We start from the raw sequence: 20,600 nt of genomic DNA on the forward strand, positions 1-20,600 counted from the left end.
AGGGCAACCTCGCTCCAGTCACACACCTCCCTGGTCCTGGACCTCACAGAAGCCAACAATCCAGCAGAGCCAGAAGACTAGAACAAATGCTCAATGCCGATAGGCTGCCTAAAGCATGGTTCTCTATTGACTTCTATAGTGCCGATCACACAATCAACCCTTCAACTGTGCATAGTCCTACTCCCACCATCCTCCTTGATTCTAACAATGTAGATGTAGGTGGGTACCAAAAACATGACTAAGTCACCCACATGTACGCCACCAGGTACCACCTGTAGCAGGTCTATCACTGGCCATACTCTCAGTCCACAGCCCTAAAAAATACTTCATTTCATCACACACTTGCACCACCCCTACTGAAGGTCTCTCACTGGCCATACTCTCAGTTCACAGCCCTATAAATACTTCATTTCATCACACACCTGCACCACCACCTACTGAAGGTCCATTACTGTCCAAACTCTCAGTCCACAGCCCTATAAGTGCTTTATTTCATCACACACCTGCACCACCTTCAGGTCTATCACTGTCCAAACCCTCAGTCCACAGCCCTATAAACACTTTATTTCACCACACACCTGCACCACCACCTACTGAAGGTCTATCACTGGCCATACTCTCAGTCCACACACCTTCACCACCACCTACTGAAGGTCTATCACTGGCAATACTCTCAGTCCACAGCCCTATAAATACTTTATTTCACCACACACCTGCACCACCACCTACTGAAGGTCTATCACTGGCCAAATTCTCAGTCCACAGACCTACAAATACTTCATTTCTCCACACACCTGCACCACCACCTACTGAAGGTCTATCACTGGCCATACTCTCAGTCCACAAACCTGCACCACCTCCTCCTAAAGGTCCATCACTGGCCATACTCTCAGTCCACACACCTGCACCACCACCTACTGAAGGTCTATCACTGGCAATACTCTCAGTCCACAGCCCTATAAATACTTTATTTCACCATACACCTGCACCACCACCTATAGCAGGTCTATCACTGGCCAAACTCTCAGTCCACAAATCTGCACCACCTCCTACTGAAGGTCTATCACTGGCCAAACTCTCAGTCCACAAATCTGCACCTCCACCTACTGAAGGTCTATCACTGGCCAAACTCTCAGTCCACAAACCTGCACAACCTCCTACTGAAAGTCCATCACTGGCCAAACTCTCAGTTCACACAACTGCACCACCACCTACTGAAGGTCCATCACTGGCCATACTCTGTCCACAACCCTATAAATACTTCATTTCTCCACACACCTGTACCACCACCTACTGAAGGTCTATCACTGGCCATACTCTAAGTCCACAGCCCTATAAATACTTCATTTCATCACACACCTGCACCACCCCTACTGAAGGTCTCTCACTGGCCATACTCTCAGTTCACAGCCCTATAAATACTTCATTTCATCACACACCTGCACCACCACCTACTGAAGGTCCATCATTGTCCAAACTCTCAGTCCACAGCCCTATAAGTACTTTATTTCATCACACACCTGCACCACCTTCAGGTCTATCACTGTCCAAACTCTCAGTCCACAGCCATATAAACACTTTATTTCACCACACACCTGCACCACCACCTACTGAAGGTCCATCACTGATCATACTCTCAGTCCACAGCCCTATAAATACTTTATTTCACCACACACCTGCACCACCACCTACTGAAGGTCTATCACTGGCCATACTCTCAGTCCACAAACCTGCACCACCTCCTCCTAAAGGTCCATCACAGGACATACTCTCAGTCCACACACCTGCACCACCACCTACTGAAGGTCTATCACTGGCCATACTCTCAGTCCACAGCCCTATAAATACTTTATTTCACCACACACCTGCACCACCACCAATAGCAGGTCTATCACTGGCCATACTCTCAGTCCACAGCCCTACAAATACTTTATTTCACCGCACACCTGCACCACCACCTACTGAAGGTCTATCACTGGCCAAACTCTCAGTCCACAAACCTGCACCACCTCCTACTGAAGGTCTATCACTGGCCATACTCTCAGTCCACAGCCCTATACTTTATTTCACCACACACCTGCACCACCACCTATAGCAGGTCTATCACTGGCCATACTCTCAGTCCACAGCCCTACAAATACTTTATTTCACCACACACCTGCACCACCACCTACTGAAGGTCTATCACTGACCAAACTCTCAGTCCATAAATCTGCACCACCTCCAGGTCTATCACTGGCCAAACTCTCAGTCCACAAACTTGCACCACCTCCTACTGAAGGTCTATCACTGGCCAAACTCTCAGTCCACAAACCTGCACCACCTCCTACTGAAGGTTTATCACTGGCCATACTCAGTACACAGCCCTATAAACACTTTATTCCACCACACACCTGCATTACCACCTATAGCAGGTCTATCACTGGCCATACTCTCAGTCCACAGCCCTACAAATACTTTATTTCACTGCACACCTGCACCACCACCTACTGAAGGTCTATCACTGGCCCAACTCTCAGTCCACAAATCTGCACCACCACCTACTGAAGGTCTATCACTGGCCAAACTCTCAGTCCACAAACCTGCACCACCTCTTACTGAAGGTTTATCACTGGCCATACTCAGTACACAGCCCTATAAATACTTTATTCCACAGCACACCTGCACCACCACCTATAGCAGGTCTATCACTAGCCATACTCTCAGTCCACAGACCTTTAAATACTGTGCTGGCCAGTAGCTGCAGGGGGAGCTGAGGATAAGATGTCCAAAATGGCTGCCGCAAGTTCTGGGGTCGCTGGAACGCACGCCAGAGCGCACGTTGTCCAGGAGACTACAACCGGAACTGACGTGGATGTGGAACGGTGACGCGTTTCAGAGCATGAGCAGAGCTCCTTCTTCAAGACCGATCTCGGTCCAGACTAATTTACTGAGCCCGTTTTAACTGCAAGTTTGTAAGTGTTTCATATTAAAGTTCTTCTGGATATACTGCACTTAGAAGCGCCATCCTGTTTTATCCTCTTCCGCATACAGAGTTTGCTTCAACTCCTAGAAGTGCTGCCCGATGCCTGTTGTCCAGTGTCTTCTCCATCCTTGGCTGACATCTCTATGCCCACAGCCTCCTCCATTGATGCCCCCTATATTCTCTACCAATTACAGTGAGCCAAGAGCTAACCTAGTGCCTTTCTAGGAGGATGCCAAACACAATTCTGGTTTCCTCAGGCCGGGGACACTTAATGCATCGGGCACAATGACTAGGATCGACTCCTTCTCCCCTTCTCCACCACCATCCCCTAGCCTGACCAGGCTATTATTACTCTTCTACAGGATTTATAGCACCAACAGTTTGCGCAGCGCTGTACAACATTTGGACAGACAGTACAATTACAAGGAGGGATCGGAAGACCCTGCTCCATAGAGCTTACAATCTAAGAGGAAGGCTCAAGAGATACAAAAGGCAGGGGATGGGCTGATGGAGAAAATACATGTACAGTTATTAGCTGGGGGGGCAGGATAGACCTCTCTGAATAGATGAGTTTTCAGGAATTATCATCTAAGAGTGGACAGAGTAGGAGATAGTCAGAGAGATTGGGGTAGGGAATTCCATAAGATTGGAGAAGTTCTGGAGGCGAGCATGGGAAGAGGTGACTAAGGAGCTGAAGAGAGCAGGAGGTCTTGGGAGGAATGAAGAGAACACTATGGTTGGTATTTTGAGAGCAGGATGGTGATGTGGCTGGGGGCTGAGTTGTGGATGGCTTTATACGTTGTCGTGAGTATCTTGAATCTAATTTGTTGGGTGAGCGAGAGCCAGTGCAGGGATTGGCAAAGAGGGGTGTCAGACACTGAACGGTTGGTATGGTGGATGAGTCTGGCAGCAGCATTCATGGTTTGCACACAGCTGGTTACACCAGGATCCTTCTTCACCAGGTTGGCACCTCATGAGATGTACAGTCTAGTATGGGCTACCTCCCTTGACAGCAGCAAGGATCCTGAAAATCCACTTCAGACATCTGAAGCAGCTAAACGTTCGGTCCAACTCCATTTTATTATATTAGTTCTTGGCTCAAGTCCATGAGGATAATTCTTCAATTTGCAAACATAAGTTCTTGGTTGAGTAGCAGTGCATCTTATTGTGCCCAATGGCCGCAGTGCCCTTCCCAGGGGTAATGAAGAATAAAAGTGCTGGTCTCTAGGTCATCTCTCCTCCAGCTCCTGTCGTCACACCAGCCAGCAAACGACCAAAGACCTCTCACTAGGCTCCACCCAACTATTTATATGATCTTGCCTGTAGGAAATGACCTCATTCTCCTTCCCAGAGGGTTTTTTTTAAAGTAGTATTTTCCTTAAAGGGGCAACAGAGAGCCCCCTGCCTATAGTCACTTCTATTTACATGTCTCAGTTTGGTGGACATTCACATTTAATTTCATTACGAATCGAAATCTGGATGAAATTTTCATAATTGTGAGATTCGGATGTATCCGAATCTCAAAATCACAGTATTAACGAATTTCAATGAATCCAAAATAAATGATAAGGGAAAAAAAATAACTGGCATTCATTTGTTTGCGCCTTCAGAGGGTTTTGTAAGGTCAATAATATGCGTCGCACTCATTTGGCCAAGGCCAAAGTTGCAAAACATCAAAGTCATAAGCAAGTGGTAAAGTGGCAAGTAAGTTGCAACTGAGTCACATCAAAGTGACAAACAAGTCGCCAAAAATAACATAAGGACATGGACTAGAAGGACTTTTTACGGTTGAACTAGAATCTGAATGAATACGAATCTTCCAAAATAACGTCCCCAACAGTGAGGTTTATGGTAAAGCTAATGTCTTTTACTCCTCCTCCTTCTTCAGGAGTGACAGACAGAGTGGCATTCATGGCTTACATGAGCGACCCATGGACATTACATGACCTTTCTTTTTACAAACATTAAGGTAAGAGATTTTAACTTGAAAACTGGAGAGCTAAATAAGAAGCCAGCATTGCAGGGCAAGATCCAGCAAGTTCCCAGCTATGTCACAGAGAACAAAGTCGATCCTTAGCCCAGCAATAGGGTTCAGTGGTGATGCTCAACTGATCACATGCTCCTGCCAGTGTTGGAGTTATACTTTCACTATCACAAAGGAGATTAATAGTCCGGTATAATTGCAGTGCTTGGTTATGGAACCCAGAGAGTGTTCCAGTTGTCATCACCTCACTGTTACTCTGCACAGAGTCCTGGAACCTACTGAATGTTGTCATGGTGGGACAGTAGATTAATCCCGGGACTGTCCTGCAGGATCTTGGCAACAATAACAAGGCCTGGTTCACACTACGAGACATTTCTCGGGGATGCAGTTCCTCTGAGCTCCACTACTTACTGAGAGACAGAAATTGTTAATTGTTTGAGGACCCTCTAGAACCCTTTGGAGGACCCCTGGCTGAGAAAGGCTGGACTAGGCAGTCATATATTTCTGTCCCCCTTGGTGGAGGTGTCCCCTCTATGAGGACATACAGTCCATACACACCCAGCACAAGGCTGGGGTCACACTACCAGATGGTTCTTGGGGCTGCAGTTCCTCTGAGCTCCACGAGGTGCTGATCTCACTTCTACCCAGACAGGAAGTCTCTATTGTAGACAGGAAGTGATGTCAGGTAGAGCCAAGAAATCCTGTATGGTACGAAGTATAGAGGAGACGTTGCTGGAAGTGGCAGCAAAGGAGGTAATAAGATCTTATTTTAGTTTAATTTTATTTTAATCAAGTTTTTACAAAAAGCGAGTTCCAGGTACAACGTATAGAAAAAGTACGGAAGTAACGAGGTTCAGATCTTTCAATAATTGTCAATCGTAAACGTCAAAAAATTTGACATACCGTATTTTCCGGCGTATAAGACGACTTTTTGACCCTTGAAAATCTTCTCAAAAGTCGGGGGTCGTCTTATACGCTGGTACACGTCGGGGGGCACTTTTTAGGGGGGCGGCGCGGTGCTGCCGCCGTCCCCCCCTTCCGACGGAAGGGACACCAAGTACAGGGGTGGGCAGAGGGCTGCAGTCTCTTACCTGGCTTCCACAACGATCCATCCAGGAAGCGCTGCTCCTTCAGTCACTCCGGCCACTCCCTCACTCCTGCCGCTCGGCTCCGCCTCCTCACCGGTGATTAGCCGCCAGAACTGTAGCTCCGGAAAGGCACACAGGTGGCCAATCACGGGCGAGAAGGCGGAGCCGAGCGGACCCGCGAAAATCGAGTGAGGGTAAGTGTGCAGTGCAGAGGTGCTGCTGCAACCACATATGCTGGCTGCAGCAGTACCATACTAGAACAGGAGTCAGCAAGTGTCATTGGTGTCAGTGGGAGGAATAGTGCCCCATCATTAAAATTAAAAATTAGTGAAGCGCTTGTATCACATGAATACAATCATGTATCTCCATATAGTGTAATTATAAATCAAAGTGACCACTATATATAATAAATGTGTGTTGACTCCCTCTAGTGAAAAGAAAAAATAGTGTCAACCAAAATAGCTAAATAACACACATTAGGAAACTAAATATATAGTGCATAAATCAAATATAATGAACAGAATATATATATACGTGAAAACAGAATATTGGCCACATACAATGGTGTCTAAATTATACATAAATGATATATGCCATAGGTGAACAAGACAATATCAAAGGTGAAAAAAATATTCCATGCATGTGACTGTGCTTTAAGCTGGAACACACACGTGATCTCCACTTCTAAGTGCAAGTACTCTCCTTCAAATGGCAGCAATGCCTGCTCACCTCCCTTCCTCGACCCACACAGGGCCTCAAAGCAGTTACCACCTCAGTGGTGTATTCCTCTGGCAGACTCCTTATTCCTCCTCCTCTCTTATGCAACTCATAAAAAGACAAGAAAGCCTTCCATAGTGTAGTAAATTTAATAGGCAAAGTTAAAAATTACAAAGTTTTCCACTCACATGCTCCTTTCCATAAAAAAGCGTTTTTCCCAGCCTGTGGGTAGATATGCATGCACCTGGGGGAATTCAATATGGCCACTGTGTCACAGTGGCCATATTGGATTCCCCCAGGTGCATGCATATCTACCCACAGGCTGGGAAAAACGCTTTTTTATGGAAAGGAGCATGTGAGTGGAAAACTTTGTAATTTTTAACTTTGCCTATTAAATTTACTACACTATGGAAGGCTTTCTTGTCTTTTTATGAGTTGCATAAGAGAGGAGGAGGAATAAGGAGTCTGCCAGAGGAATACACCACTGAGGTGGTAACTGCTTTGAGGCCCTGTGTGGGTCGAGGAAGGGAGGTGAGCAGGCATTGCTGCCATTTGAAGGAGAGTACTTGCACTTAGAAGTGGAGATCACGTGTGTGTTCCAGCTTAAAGCACAGTCACATGCATGGAATATTTTTTTCACCTTTGATATTGTCTTGTTCACCTATGGCATATATCATTTATGTATAATTTAGACACCATTGTATGTGGCCAATATTCTGTTTTCACGTATATATATTCTGTTCATTATATTTGATTTATGCACTATATATTTAGTTTCCTAATGTGTGTTATTTAGCTATTTTGGTTGACACTATTTTTTCTTTTCACTAGAGGGAGTCAACACACATTTATTATATATAGTGGTCACTTTGATTTATAATTACACTATATGGAGATACATGATTGTATTCATGTGATACAAGCGCTTCACTAATTTTTAATTTTATTTTGCACTTATTGGTATCAGCTAAGTGACAGCAGCTGTATTTTGTCAATTATTCCCATGAGCGCAGGAGGATCCCTTATTATTTAGTGCCCCATCATTGGTGTCACTGATACTAATGATGGGGCATTATTCCTCCCACTGACACCAATGATGGGGCACTATTCCTCCCACTGACACCAATGATGGGGCACTATTCCTCCCCCCACTGACACCAACGATGGGGCACTATTCCTCCCCCCACTGACACCAACGATGGGGCACTATTCCTCTCCCCACTGACGGAGTACTATTCCTCCCACTGACACCAATGATGGGGCACTATTCCTCCCACTGACACCAATGATGGGGCACTATTCCTCCCACTGACACCAATGATGGGGCACTATTCCTCCCACTGACACCAATGTTGGGACGCTATTCCTCCCACTGACACCAATGATGGGGCGCTATTACTCCCACTGACACCAATGATGGGGCGCTATTCCTCCCACTGACACCAATGATGGGGCGCTATTCCTCCCACTGACACCAATGATGGGGCGCTATTCCTCCCACTGACACCAATGATGGGGCGCTATTCCTCCCACTGACACCATGGATGGGGCACGATTCTTCCCACTGATACCAATGATGGGGCACGATTTGTTGCTCTGACACCAATGATGGGGCACGATTCCTCCCACTGACACCAATGATGGGGCGCTATTCCTCCCACGGACACCAATGATGGGGTGCTATTCCTGCCACTGACACCAATGATGGGGCACTATTCCTCCCACTGACACTAATGATGGGACACTATTCCTCACACACTGACACTAATGATGGGGTACCATCATTGGTGTCAGAGTGAGGAAGCGTGCCCCATCATTGGTGTCAGAGTGAGGAAGCGTGCCCCATCATTGGAATACCATACCATATTGAAATCAAATCTGATGTTTTTTAATTTTTGGTGTGCGTTGGAAGAAGGGTAGTCTTATACGGCGAGTATAGCCCAAACCCTATATTTTAACAGGAAAAGTAGGGGGTCGTCTTATACGCCCAGTCGTCTTATATGCCGGCAAATACGGTAGATACTGGTGAAGGAGGACAAAAGTCACTGGTGGTTGAACACTACTATCTTGGGTCATCTAGAAGGTACCTGGGAAGGTGCTGGCCCAACCAGGTTAGTCAGATGTCACCTTCTTCACTATGAAAGATAATACAGTTCAACTTGTAAGCAGGCGGGTAGGGTAGTAGGCGGGTAACACTTCCTCTATGTTCCCCTCCTTGTTGGGCGCCAAGTATGGGTCACATGGGAGGACAACTCCGAAGTGAGTTCTTCTGGGCCACGCTAGGCACCTTGAATAGGGTCACTGCCTTACACATGGGGTACCTTTACTGGAACAGATGGTTGAACTCCAATTGTCTCTCTTGACGTTGATGGACACCGCTATGCCCACTCCTCCTGTTCAGCATATCTCCGCTACCTCACTCCCAGTAACAGAATGAAATACCATTGTGCACTGAGCGCAGACTCCATGCATGCACTCACTTATTCCTTCTTCTCCTGTACCTGTGCACAGGCTGAGGACTTCTGCGGTGCTGATCAACGGACTGCTCATGGAGAGAATGCCAACAACAACTCCTCCTGCAAGAGGCCATCCCACCTACCACAGGCATACGCTCATGACAGGCTGCAGGTGAAACCTTTGTCACCCTTGGTAACCACTTGTATCTTCATACCTTAATGTGTCTCAACTGACCCACACTGTAGACTACGTGTTCCGGTTACTTACATGCACTCCTTTAGTAACTTCAGACCACACAAGGACAACATTTCTTTACTTGAAAGAACTTAAACATCCATAGCTATGGCTTATGGCTGCCCTAGCATACCTGCACAGAAAAGAATTCATCTTGAAAGTACCCAGCAACTTGTGTCATCAGGATGAACTGCAGGTCCCAGATATCCCTCAACATGGTGGATGTGACAGCAGGCAGGCTTGCATAGAGGGGGGTTTCTAAGTGGTCTACCCTGTCCCTTTCCTGCAACAGCAGATGTTTTGGATCCCTCAAGGAAACGAGTTCAGACGCCCATTCCACAAGGGGAGGTTTAGTGGATGTTTTTCAATACCAAGGGTATGACTGTCTAGGCTGCGGCTAGGAAATGCCTATGGAAATCTTTTTTTTTTTTTGAGGACTTGAGGGGTCCAAGAATCATGGAGAGGAGTGCCATTGTAGGGGACAGTGGGATTTGGGTCTCCATGAGCTTACAGTAGAGATTAAAGATTAACATCTGGAATGCCTGGGTAGAAGATATTATTTTATATAATAACACCCAGTAACCCTCCCCCCCATTATGTCCGTCCTCTTCCTCCATCGTCATGTCCATCCTCTTCGTCCATCGTCATGTCTGTCCTCTTCCACTATCATCATGTTCATTCTTTTCCTCCACAGTCATGTCCGTCCTTTTCCTCCACAGTCACTGTGACGTCTTTTATCTCCAGCAGATGATGATACACACATATATAGTGTGGGAACCCAGATTAACCCCTTCAGGGGCAGAACATTCCCCCACACAGACATACATATACTCTTCATCAACCATTATCCTTCCTGTGTTGGCAAAATTTTGAATAGATCACAAGACCACATCAATAAGGATGGAGGAGGACCGGAGTCACCTGACCGAGGGGATACTAAACCTCACCCTGGAAATCATCTGGCTGCTGACCGGAGAGGTGAGGAGGATTCTGGGAGGTCACATGACATCATTCTCATCTCTATTAATAAAACACAGACCTGACCGGAGAGGTGAGGAGGATTCTGGGAGGTCACATGACATCACACAGACCTGACCGTAAAGGTGAGGAGGATTCTGGGAGGTCATATGACATCACACAGACCTGACCAGAGAGGTGAGGAGGATTCTGGGAGGTCACATGACATCACTCTCATCTCTATTAATAAAACACAGACCTGACCGGAGAGGTGAGGGGGATTCTGGGAGGTCACATGACATCATACAGACCTGACCGGAGAGTTGAGGAGTATTCTGGGAGGTCACATGACATCACACAGACCTGACCGGAGAGTTGAGGAGGATTCTGGGAGGTCACATGACATCACACAGACCTGACCGGAGACATGAGGAGGATTCTGGGAGGTCACATGACATCACTCTCATCTCTATTAATAAAACACAGACCTGACCGGAGAGGTGAGGAGGATTCTGGGAGTCTAACATGATGTTCCTATTGGTTCCTTAATACAGAGATTTCCTCTTCTGAAGTCAGGTGATCAAATGACCATCACAGTGCCTCCATGTGACTCCCTAAACCCTGAGAGACACAACATGGAGAAGATTCTAGAAGTCACCAAGAAGATGATGGAGCTGCTGACAGGAGAGGTGAGCGGTGCCGGGAATTCTGGGATATTCTCCAGTAACAGACAAGGGATGTGTCTGGATGGTGACTGTATCATTGTGTGTGTCAGGTTCCTATAAGGTGTCAGGGTGTCACTGTCTATTTCTCCATGGAGGAGTGGGAGTATTTAGAAGGACACAAGGACCTCTACAAGGACGTCATGATGGACAATCAGCCGCCCCTCACATCACCGGGTAAGAGGAGACTTTATTGGAAAGGAGAGAGCAGTACGGAGGCTCCACCTAGATCCCTCATCATCTGATAAACACATAGAAACAATGGATTCAGTCAGTGTGTGTGTTTCCTACAGATGGATCCAGTCATGGGAACCCACCAGAGAGATGTCCCCGTCCTCTGTATTCCCGGGATTCCACACAAGAAGGTCACACCATCCCTCACCATCATCAGGTAGATGGATCCAGTCATGGGAACCCACCAGAGAGATGTCCCCGTCCTCTGTATTCCGGGGATTCCACACAGGAAGGTCACACCATCCCTCACCATCATCAGGTAGATGAGGAACAATCACTGATAGTATCATTAGGATCTGTACATTATCTGCATTGTTACCATTGATGTCATTTTTATTATATATTCAGAGTGGAAACATCGGGGATGATAATATAACATCAGTTAAAGATTGTAAAGATGATGTTGAGCACTATGGAGTGATGGAGGAGCTCTCTGAGGAACCCAAGAATCTCTACAAGGACATCATAATGGAAACACCTAACACCAGGAACCCACCAGAGAGATGTCCCTGTCCTCTGTATTCCCAGGATTCCCCACAGGAAGGTCACACCATCCCTCACCATCATCAGGTAGATGGATCCAGTCATGGGAACCCACCAGAGAGATGTCCCCGTCCTCTGCATTCCTGGGATTCCACACAGGAAGGTTACTCCATCCCTCATCACCATCAGGTAGATGGATCCAGTCATGGGAACCTACCAGAGAGATGTCCCCGTCCTCTGTATTCCTGGGATTCCACACAGGAAGGTCACACCATCCCTCACCACCATCAGGTAGATGAGGACAGTCACCAATAGTTGTGGTTTATGCTCACGTTTAAAAAATGTTTTATGATATATATTAGAGTGGAAACCTCAGGAATTATAATATTGATTTTGATTTATAATTATTAAATCATAAACTTAATAAGTGACTTCTGTGTACTAAGCTCGGGCTCAGATCTCCGGAGAGATTATAGTATTGTAGTGTCTGTGTGCTCGGTCAAGTTCATTGACAATCTGTAGGCCATTGCACTGTGTTTGCAGATTGTAAAGTAGATCTGCCAGACGGAGATCTGTGTGTGTGTGGTGGCCCAGCAGACCAGTCTGCGGATAAACTGTTGGGTGGTGGCAAGCTACCGTTTGTTGTGTGTCTGGTGTGGGGGTACACGGGAAGGGTAGTGTCTGGTTTAGGGGCGCGTGGGGAAGGGGAGTGTCTGGTGTGGACAGTGGAAGAGTGATTATCACCGGGGTTCTAGCTCATAGGATAGCTGGAGGAATCCTAGAAGGGTGTGATAATTGCTAGACTGCTCCCCAACCCTGAGAGTGACCATATTGTATATAAGTTTTGTATCTGCCTGTGTGTGGTCAGCCAGCTGGATTGGAGTGGAGTCTCCCTCTAGTGGTAGGCAGAGGTAGTGCAGGCTGTGAAAGTGTACCATGGCCAGTTTTCTATGTTCAAAGTAAGTCCCCCTCATTCCCCTTTACCCCAAGACGAGGACCACGCCCCGGTTAGCTATTCGCCGTGGGTATGCATTATTGTGACAGATTGGGCAGCACAGTGGCTAAATATTTAGCACTTCCGCCTGGCAGTACTCTGGTCATTGGTTCGAATCCCAGCCACAGCACCACCTGCTTGGAGTGTGCATGCTCTCCCTGTGCCTGCATTGGTTTCCTCCCACACTCCAAAGACATGCTGGGAGGTGAATTGGCTCCTGCACAAATTGTCCCTAGTTTGTGCATGTATGAATGTGAGTTGGGGACCTTAGATTGTATGTTCCTCGGGGGCGGGGACTGATATGAATGTATAATATATATGTAAAGCGCTACATAAATTGACGACGCTATATAAGTAGCTGAAATAAATAAATAAATAAAAGGAGATTGAACAATGTAGGGTGATAAAGGAGTCTTCTGGAGGACACGAGGATCTCATCATCCTTCATTATGATCAGGTAGATGAGGAACAATTATTGGTAGCTATGGTTTTTTATTTTATATGTTTTCTTTAAATTTTATTGTAGATTCAGAGTGGAAACCTCGGGGATAATATAAATGTTAAAAAAGAGTATAAAGAGGAGGATGAGGAGTATGGAGTGATGAAGAGGTTTTCAGATGGGCACAAGGATATGATGGAGCCACCTAATACCAGGAACCCACCAGAGAGATGTTCCCTTCCTCTGTATTCCCGAGATTCCACACAGGAAGGTCACACCATCCCTCACCATCATCAGGTAGATGGACCCAGTCATGGGAACCCACCAGAGAGATGTCCCTGTCCTCTGTATTCCCGGGATTCCACACAGGAAGGTCACACCATCCCTCACTATCATCAGGTAGATGAAGAACAATCACTGATAGTATCATTAGGATCTGTACATTATCTGCATTGTTACCATTGATGTCATTTTTATTATATATTCAGAGTGGAAACCTGAGAGAGTCTACAGTTGAGGTCAAAAAAGAGATAACAGAGGAGGATGGAGTGGTGAAGGACCTCTCTGAAGGACAAAAGAATATCTACAAGGATATTATGATGGAGCCACCTAATACCACGAACGCACCAGAGAGATGTCCCCATCCTCTGTATTCCCGGGATTCCACACAGGAAGGTCACACCATCCCTCACCATCATCAGGTAGATGGATCCAGTCATGGGAACCCACCAGAGAGATGTCCCCTTCCTCTGTATTCCCGGGATTCCACACAGGAAGGTCACACCACCCCTCACCATCATCAGGTAGATGGACCCAGTCATGGGAACCCACCAGAGAGATGTCCCCGTCCTCTGTATTCCCGGGATTCCACACAGGAAGGTCACACCATCCCTCACTATCATCAGGTAGATGAAGAACAATCACTGATAGTATCATTAGGATCTGTACATTATCTGCATTGTTACCATTGATGTCATTTTTATTATATATTCAGAGTGGAAACCTGAGAGAGTCTACAGCTGAGGTCAAAAAAGAGATAACAGAGGAGGATGGAGTGGTGAAGGACCTCTCTGAAGGACAAAAGAATATCTACAAGGATATTATGATGGAGCCACCTAATACCACGAACGCACCAGAGAGATGTCCCCATCCTCTGTATTCCCGGGATTCCACACAGGAAGGTCACACCATCCCTCACCATCATCAGGTAGGTGGAGTTGAGGGTCGGGAACATAAAGTGATGGAACACTCTGACATGTGGAGACGATGTGTGGAATCTACAAGATGAGATGTTCTATGTGATCTCACATCATAAATCCTTCTGTGTTACAGATGTTTTTTCTGCCATTCTGTTGGTTTAGGGTGAAGATCTGATGGACATGAAAGTTGAGGGTGAAGTAGAAGAGACGTATGTGAGGGATGATCAGCAATATACGGAGGAGGCTGGAATGAGGAGGACAGTCATAGAGGAGGACACGCCTACAGAGATCAGCACAGGTGACCAGAATATATTCTTCTCTTATTTCTGCTCTGTTACCGCCCCTCCCAGCCCCCATTGGTTCCTGCTCCTCTGACAAGGCGGTGTAAATGTAGAAGTGACCTGGGAGGACCAAAGGCCCTTTGACTGAAGAGGGGAGGAGTCCCAGCTGGTTGGGACATCCACAGAGAACATCTGCTCCCTCCTATCTCCCTGATCCAGATGGAATCTTGATGGAAGTGAACTAACCCTCTCCTATCTATTGATGTTTTTCTATTTTTTCAGGACCCGCCATGGAGAAACCCTCAAAGGATCGTCTCACTTTATCTCCAGGTTGTAAAATGGAAGATGAGGACATCCCAGGAGATTGTGCCGGAGAAAAGACAATGAGCTCCACTATGGATGGTGGACTTCCCAGTGTGGAGAGACCATGGAGTCCCTCTGACTCTGAGCAACCTCGTGCTGTGGGGGATGGGGCTGGGGTTCAGGGGGAGAAGACATCTTCCTATCCTGAATCTGTGGAAAGCTTTAGCTCTGAATTAAGTCTTTCTATACAACATAGAACTGAAATGGGGAAGAAGTTATATTCCTGCCCTGAGTGTGGGAAATGTTATCCACGGAAATCAGAAGTTGTCGTACATTACAGATCTCACACGGGGGAGAGGCCATTTTCCTGTCCCGACTGTGGGCTGTGTTATCCGCTGAAATCAACACTTGTCAGACATCAAAAAATCCACGCAGATAAGGAGTTGAATTTATGTCCTGAGTGCGGGAAATGTTTTTTAGAGAAGTCAAGTCTTAACAAGCATTTGAAGCTCCACAAAGGTGAAAAGCCTTATTCCTGCACTGAGTGTGGGAAATGTTACCGATGGCAATCAAAACTCCTTACACATATAAGATCTCACACAGGTGAGAAGCCTCACTTCTGTCCTGAGTGTGGGAAATGTTTTTCAGAGAAGTCCACTCTTCACAGACATCTGAGAATTCACACAAGCATAAAGACTCAAGCCTGCCTTTAGTGTGAGAAATGGTTTCTCATGGAAGTCCCATATTTGCAGACATCAGAGGGTTCACACAGGCGTAAGAGCTATTCCTGCACAAACTGCAGGAAATGTTCTCACAGCAGTCCTGTCTTTACAGAAATCAGAGGGTTCACACAGGCAGAAGACCTATTCCTGCACGAAGTGTGGGAAATGTTCTCATAAAAGCCCTGTCTTTACTGACATTAGAGGATTTACTTAGGCAAAAGACCTATTCCTTCAGAAAGTGCGGAAAATGTTCTCACCGTAGTCCTGTCTTTACTGACATCAGAGGACTGACACAGGCAGAAAATCTATGCCTTCAGAAAGTGCGGGAAATGTTCTTACAGAAGGCCTGTCTTTACAGATATCAGAGGATTGACACAGGCGGAAGACCTATTCCTTCAGAAAGTGCAGGAAATGTTCTTACAGAAGGCCTGTCTTTACAGATATCAGAGGATTGACACAGGTGGAAGATCTATGTCTTCAGAAAGTGCAGGAAATGTTCTTACAGAAGGCCTGTCTGTACAGATATCAGAGGATTGACACAGGCAGAAGATCTATGCCTTCAGAAAGTGCAGGAAATGTTCTCACCGTAGTCCTGTCTTTACAGACATCAGAGGATTGACACAGGCAGAAGATCTATGCCTTCAGAAAGTGCAGGAAATGTTCTCACAGAAGGCCTGTCTTCACAGACATCAGAGATTCACATGGGGGAGAAGACGTGCTGAGTAATGTTTTTCGCATAGGACTTAGCATCCCAAATTTAAAAAAAATGTCTTCTATATAAACAAGTTCAGCCTGGAACACTGGAGCCCACCAGTGAACATTTGGTTTTTGGGGGGTCCGCCTTCCAGACCCGTCACATTTTCCCACACAATGCAAAAATGATGTTCTTCCACCACCCTCGGTATCACTCCTGATGCCACCACATGACACCAAACCCATGCTACCCGCCATTGTATAGAGAGAATTCCTGAGACTAAAGGCAAGACCCCCAGTATTTGCGTCTTGTGTCTGTGCATTTTATCTTCACCACTTCTGCTCCGGAAAATTCTACCCCCCCCTTCATGACCAGGCTATTCAGAATTGCGCTGCTTTAAATGGCAGATGCACAACGCTGTACCCTAACGAATATCTTTTTTTTTTTTAAATAGAGATTTCTTTTGGTGGTATTTTATCACTGTGGGGTTTTTTTTTTTTTTTCATTATATAAAAGAAAAATAAATACATTTTGAAAAAATATTTTCTAATTTCTATTTTAGGAAACATCCATTTATAAAAAAAATTAAATTTCTTGATAAATTTAGGGCAAAGTGTATTTTTTGGTAAAAAAACCCAAACAAAACAAAAACAAAATCTGTAAATTTATTTCAGGTACTTATATAGAGCCGTCAATTTACGCAGTTTTTTTACATACAGTTGCAAGAAAAAGTATGTGAACCCCTTGGGATTACGTGGAGTTTTCCATGAATTGGGCATAAAATGTGCTCTGAACGTTATCTAAGTCACAACAATAGAAGAACACAGTCTGCTGAACATAATACTACACAAACATTAGATGTTGCCATGGTTTAATTGCACATAACATGTAAACAAACACAGTGCAGGGAGGAAAAAGTATGTGAACCTTTGGACTTAATAACTGGTTGACCCTCCTTTGGCAGCAATAACCTCAACCAAACGTTTCCTGTAGTTGCAGATCAGACCTGCACAATGATCTGGAGTCATTTTAGACCACTCCTCTTCACAAAACTGTTTCAGTGTAGCAATATTCTTGGGATGTCTGGTGTGAATCGCTCTCTTAAGGTCATGCCACAGCATTTCAATCGGGAAGAACACATAACACTATGTGAGGAGAAAAAAGGCACAGCACACCAACATCAAAACCTCATCCCCACTGTGAAACATGGCGGAGGGAGCATCATGGTTTGGGGCTGCTTTGCTGCCTCAGGGCCTGGACGGATTGTTGTCATTGATGGGAAAATGAATTCCAGAGTTTATCAAGACATTTTGCAGGAAAACGTATGACCATCTGTCCGCCAACTGAAGCTCCGCAGAGGATGGGTGATGCAACAGGACAATGACCCAAAGCATACAAGTAATTCAACAAAACAATGGATGCAACAGCACAGAATACGCCTTCTGGAGTGGCCCAGTCAGAGTCCTGACCTCAACCCGATTGAAATGCTGTGGCATGACCTTAAGAGAGCATTTCACACCAGACATCCCAAGAATATTGCTACACTGAAACAGTTTTGTGAAGAGGAGTGGTCCAAAATTACTACTTCACCTTTCCAGCACACATCCTCTCTCCCCTCAAATTTTCCACCCCACCACCAATCCTGTCCCTCCTCCTAGCCTAAATCCCCCCAATTCTCCCTCCTAGAACAAATCCTCTCCCCAAAATTCCCCCTCCTAGCCTAAATCCCCCCAATACCCCCTCCTAGCACAAATCCTCTCCCCCAAATCACCCCTCCTAGCCTAAATTCCCCCTCCTAGCACAAATCCTCTCCCCCAAATTCTCCCTCCTAGCCTAAATCTCCCCAATACCCCCTCCTAGCACAAATCCTCTCCCCCAAATCACCCCTCCTAGCCTAAATCCCCCCAATTCCCCCTCCTAGCACAAATCCTCTCCCCCAAATCCCCCCTCCTAGCCTCAATACCCCCTCCTAGCATAAATCCTCTCCCCCAAATCCCCCCTCCTAGCCTAAATCCCCCCAATCCCACCTCCTAGAACAAAATCCTCTCCCCCAAATCCCCACAGTACCCCCTCCTAGCACAAATCCTCTCCCCCAAATCCCCCCTCCTAGCCTAAATCCCCCTAATTCCCCCCCCCCAGCACAAATCCTCTCCCCGCAAACCCCCCTCCTAGCCTAAATTCCCCCTCCTAGCACAAATCCTCTCTACCAAATCCCCCCTCCTAGCCTAAATCCCTCAATCCCTCCTGCTAGCACAAATCCTCTCCCCCAAATCCCCCCTCCTAGCCTAAATCCCCCAATACCCCCTCCTAGCACAATTCCTCTCCCCAAATCCCCCCTCCTAGCCTAAATCCCCCCAATTCCCCATCCTAGCACAAATCCTCTTCCCCAAATCCCCCTTCCTAGCCTAAATCTCCCCAATACCCCCTCCTACACAAATCCTCTCCCCCAAATCCCCCCTCCTAGCCTAAATCCCTCCTGCTAGCACAAATCCTCTCCCCCAAATCCCCCCTCCTAGCAAAAATCCTCTCCTCCAAATCCCCCCTCCTAGCCTAAATCTCCCCAATACCCCCTCCTACCACAAATCCTCTCCCCCAAATCCCCCCTCCTAGCCTAAATCACCCCAATACCCCCTCCTAGCACAAATCCTCTCCCCCAAATCCCCCCTCCTAGCCTAAATCCCCCCAATTCCCCCTCCTAGCACAAATCCTCTCCTCCAAATCCCCCCTCCTAGCCTAAATCCCTCAATCCCTCCTACTAGCACAAATCCTCTCCCACAAATCCCCCCTCCTAGCCTAAATCCCCCCAATCCCTCCTCCTAACACAAATCCTCTCCCCCAAATCCTCCCTTCTAGCCTAAATCCCCCCAATCCCTCCTCCTAACACAACCCCCCTCAAAATGACCCTTCCCAGCGCAAATCCCCCCCTCCATTCCGCCGTTAATACAAATTTGCCCCCTAGCACAATTCCCCCCCACTAACCCCCTCCTAGCACAAATTCCCCCCCCCCCAATCCTTCCTCCTAGCACAACCCCCCACTAGTACAAATTCCCAACCAATCCCCCCTCCTGACACATATTCCCCAATCCCCTCTCCTAACAAAAATTCCCTCCAATCCCCCCTACTTACAGAAATCCACAATCCCCTCTCCTAGCACAACTCCCCCACCCCCCCCATTTCCCCGCCTAACACAAATCCACCCCTAGCACAAATTCCTCCCCCAATCCCCTCTCTTACACAAATCCCCCCTCCTAGCACAACCTCCCCCCAATCCCCCATTCTAGCACAAATGCCCCCCCCCCATCCTTCCTCCTAGCACAACCCCCCAGTCTACCCCCAACAGAACAAATTGCCAACCAATCCTCCCTCCTGACAAATCCCCCCCCCCCCAATTCCCCTTCCTAACACAAATCCACCCCCTAGCACAAATTCCTCCCTCAATCCCCTCTTCTAGCACAAATCCTCAGCCAAATCCCCCCACCTAGGACAAACTCCCCCAAATCCCTCCTCAAGCTAAAACCAATCCCCCCCCCCCAAAAAAAAAAAATGCTTCCTCCTAGCACAACCCCTCAATCCCTCTCACCAGTACAAATTCCCAACCATTCCCCCCTCCTGACACAAATTCACCCAATCCCCCCTCCCAGCACCAATCCTCATCATCCAATCCCCCCTCCCAGCACCAATCCTCATCACCCAATCCCCCCTCCCAGCACCAATCCTCACCATTCAATCCCCCCGCCTAGGACAAACTCCCCCAAATCCCTCCTCAAGCTGAAACCAATCCAAATTACCCATGCCATCATAAAATCCTCCCACCTTACCCAAACACCCTCCCCCCTCCAAAACTCCCTCCTACTCCTAGCACATATCCCCTATTCCTTCTCCTAGCACAAATACCCCCCCCCCCCCTTTCATCACCCCCATTACCTTTCCCAGCACAAATAGCCCCCATCCCCCTCCTGCACAAATCTCTCATCTCAGCATAAATGATTGCTACCCCTTTAATCCCTCCCCTCCTTTCATAAGCTTCCCAACCCCCCTTGAACAGGTAGGAGACCACGTAGAGGCGCAGGCTGTGCTCTCTCTCTCCTGTCAGTGTGCCGGCAGAGTGCCCATGGATAGATTAACCT

General features: G+C 46.9%; 1 pseudogene across 1 annotated transcript in view; it reads left to right on the forward strand.

Annotated features, from left to right (window-relative positions):
- The first annotated feature begins 5,600 nt into the window (after positions 1-5,600).
- LOC149443173 (uncharacterized) overlaps positions 5,601-20,600 on the forward strand; it is a 33,577-nt pseudogene continuing 18,577 nt past the window's right edge. Inside the window, exons 1-11 of the transcript XR_016306694.1 lie at positions 5,601-5,702; positions 9,266-10,423; positions 10,957-11,091; positions 11,178-11,301; positions 11,418-11,617; positions 11,707-12,132; positions 13,362-13,673; positions 13,763-14,179; positions 14,269-14,481; positions 14,636-14,771; positions 15,037-15,758. The product of XR_016306694.1 is annotated as an uncharacterized LOC149443173 (transcript). The remainder of the gene's footprint in view (positions 5,703-9,265; positions 10,424-10,956; positions 11,092-11,177; positions 11,302-11,417; positions 11,618-11,706; positions 12,133-13,361; positions 13,674-13,762; positions 14,180-14,268; positions 14,482-14,635; positions 14,772-15,036; positions 15,759-20,600) is intronic.

The sequence above is a fragment of the Staurois parvus genome, unplaced genomic scaffold (assembly GCF_062004578.1).
Source record: "Staurois parvus isolate SC_StPar_1 unplaced genomic scaffold, SC_StPar_1.0 ptg000874l, whole genome shotgun sequence".
Taxonomy (NCBI): domain Eukaryota; kingdom Metazoa; phylum Chordata; class Amphibia; order Anura; family Ranidae; genus Staurois; species Staurois parvus.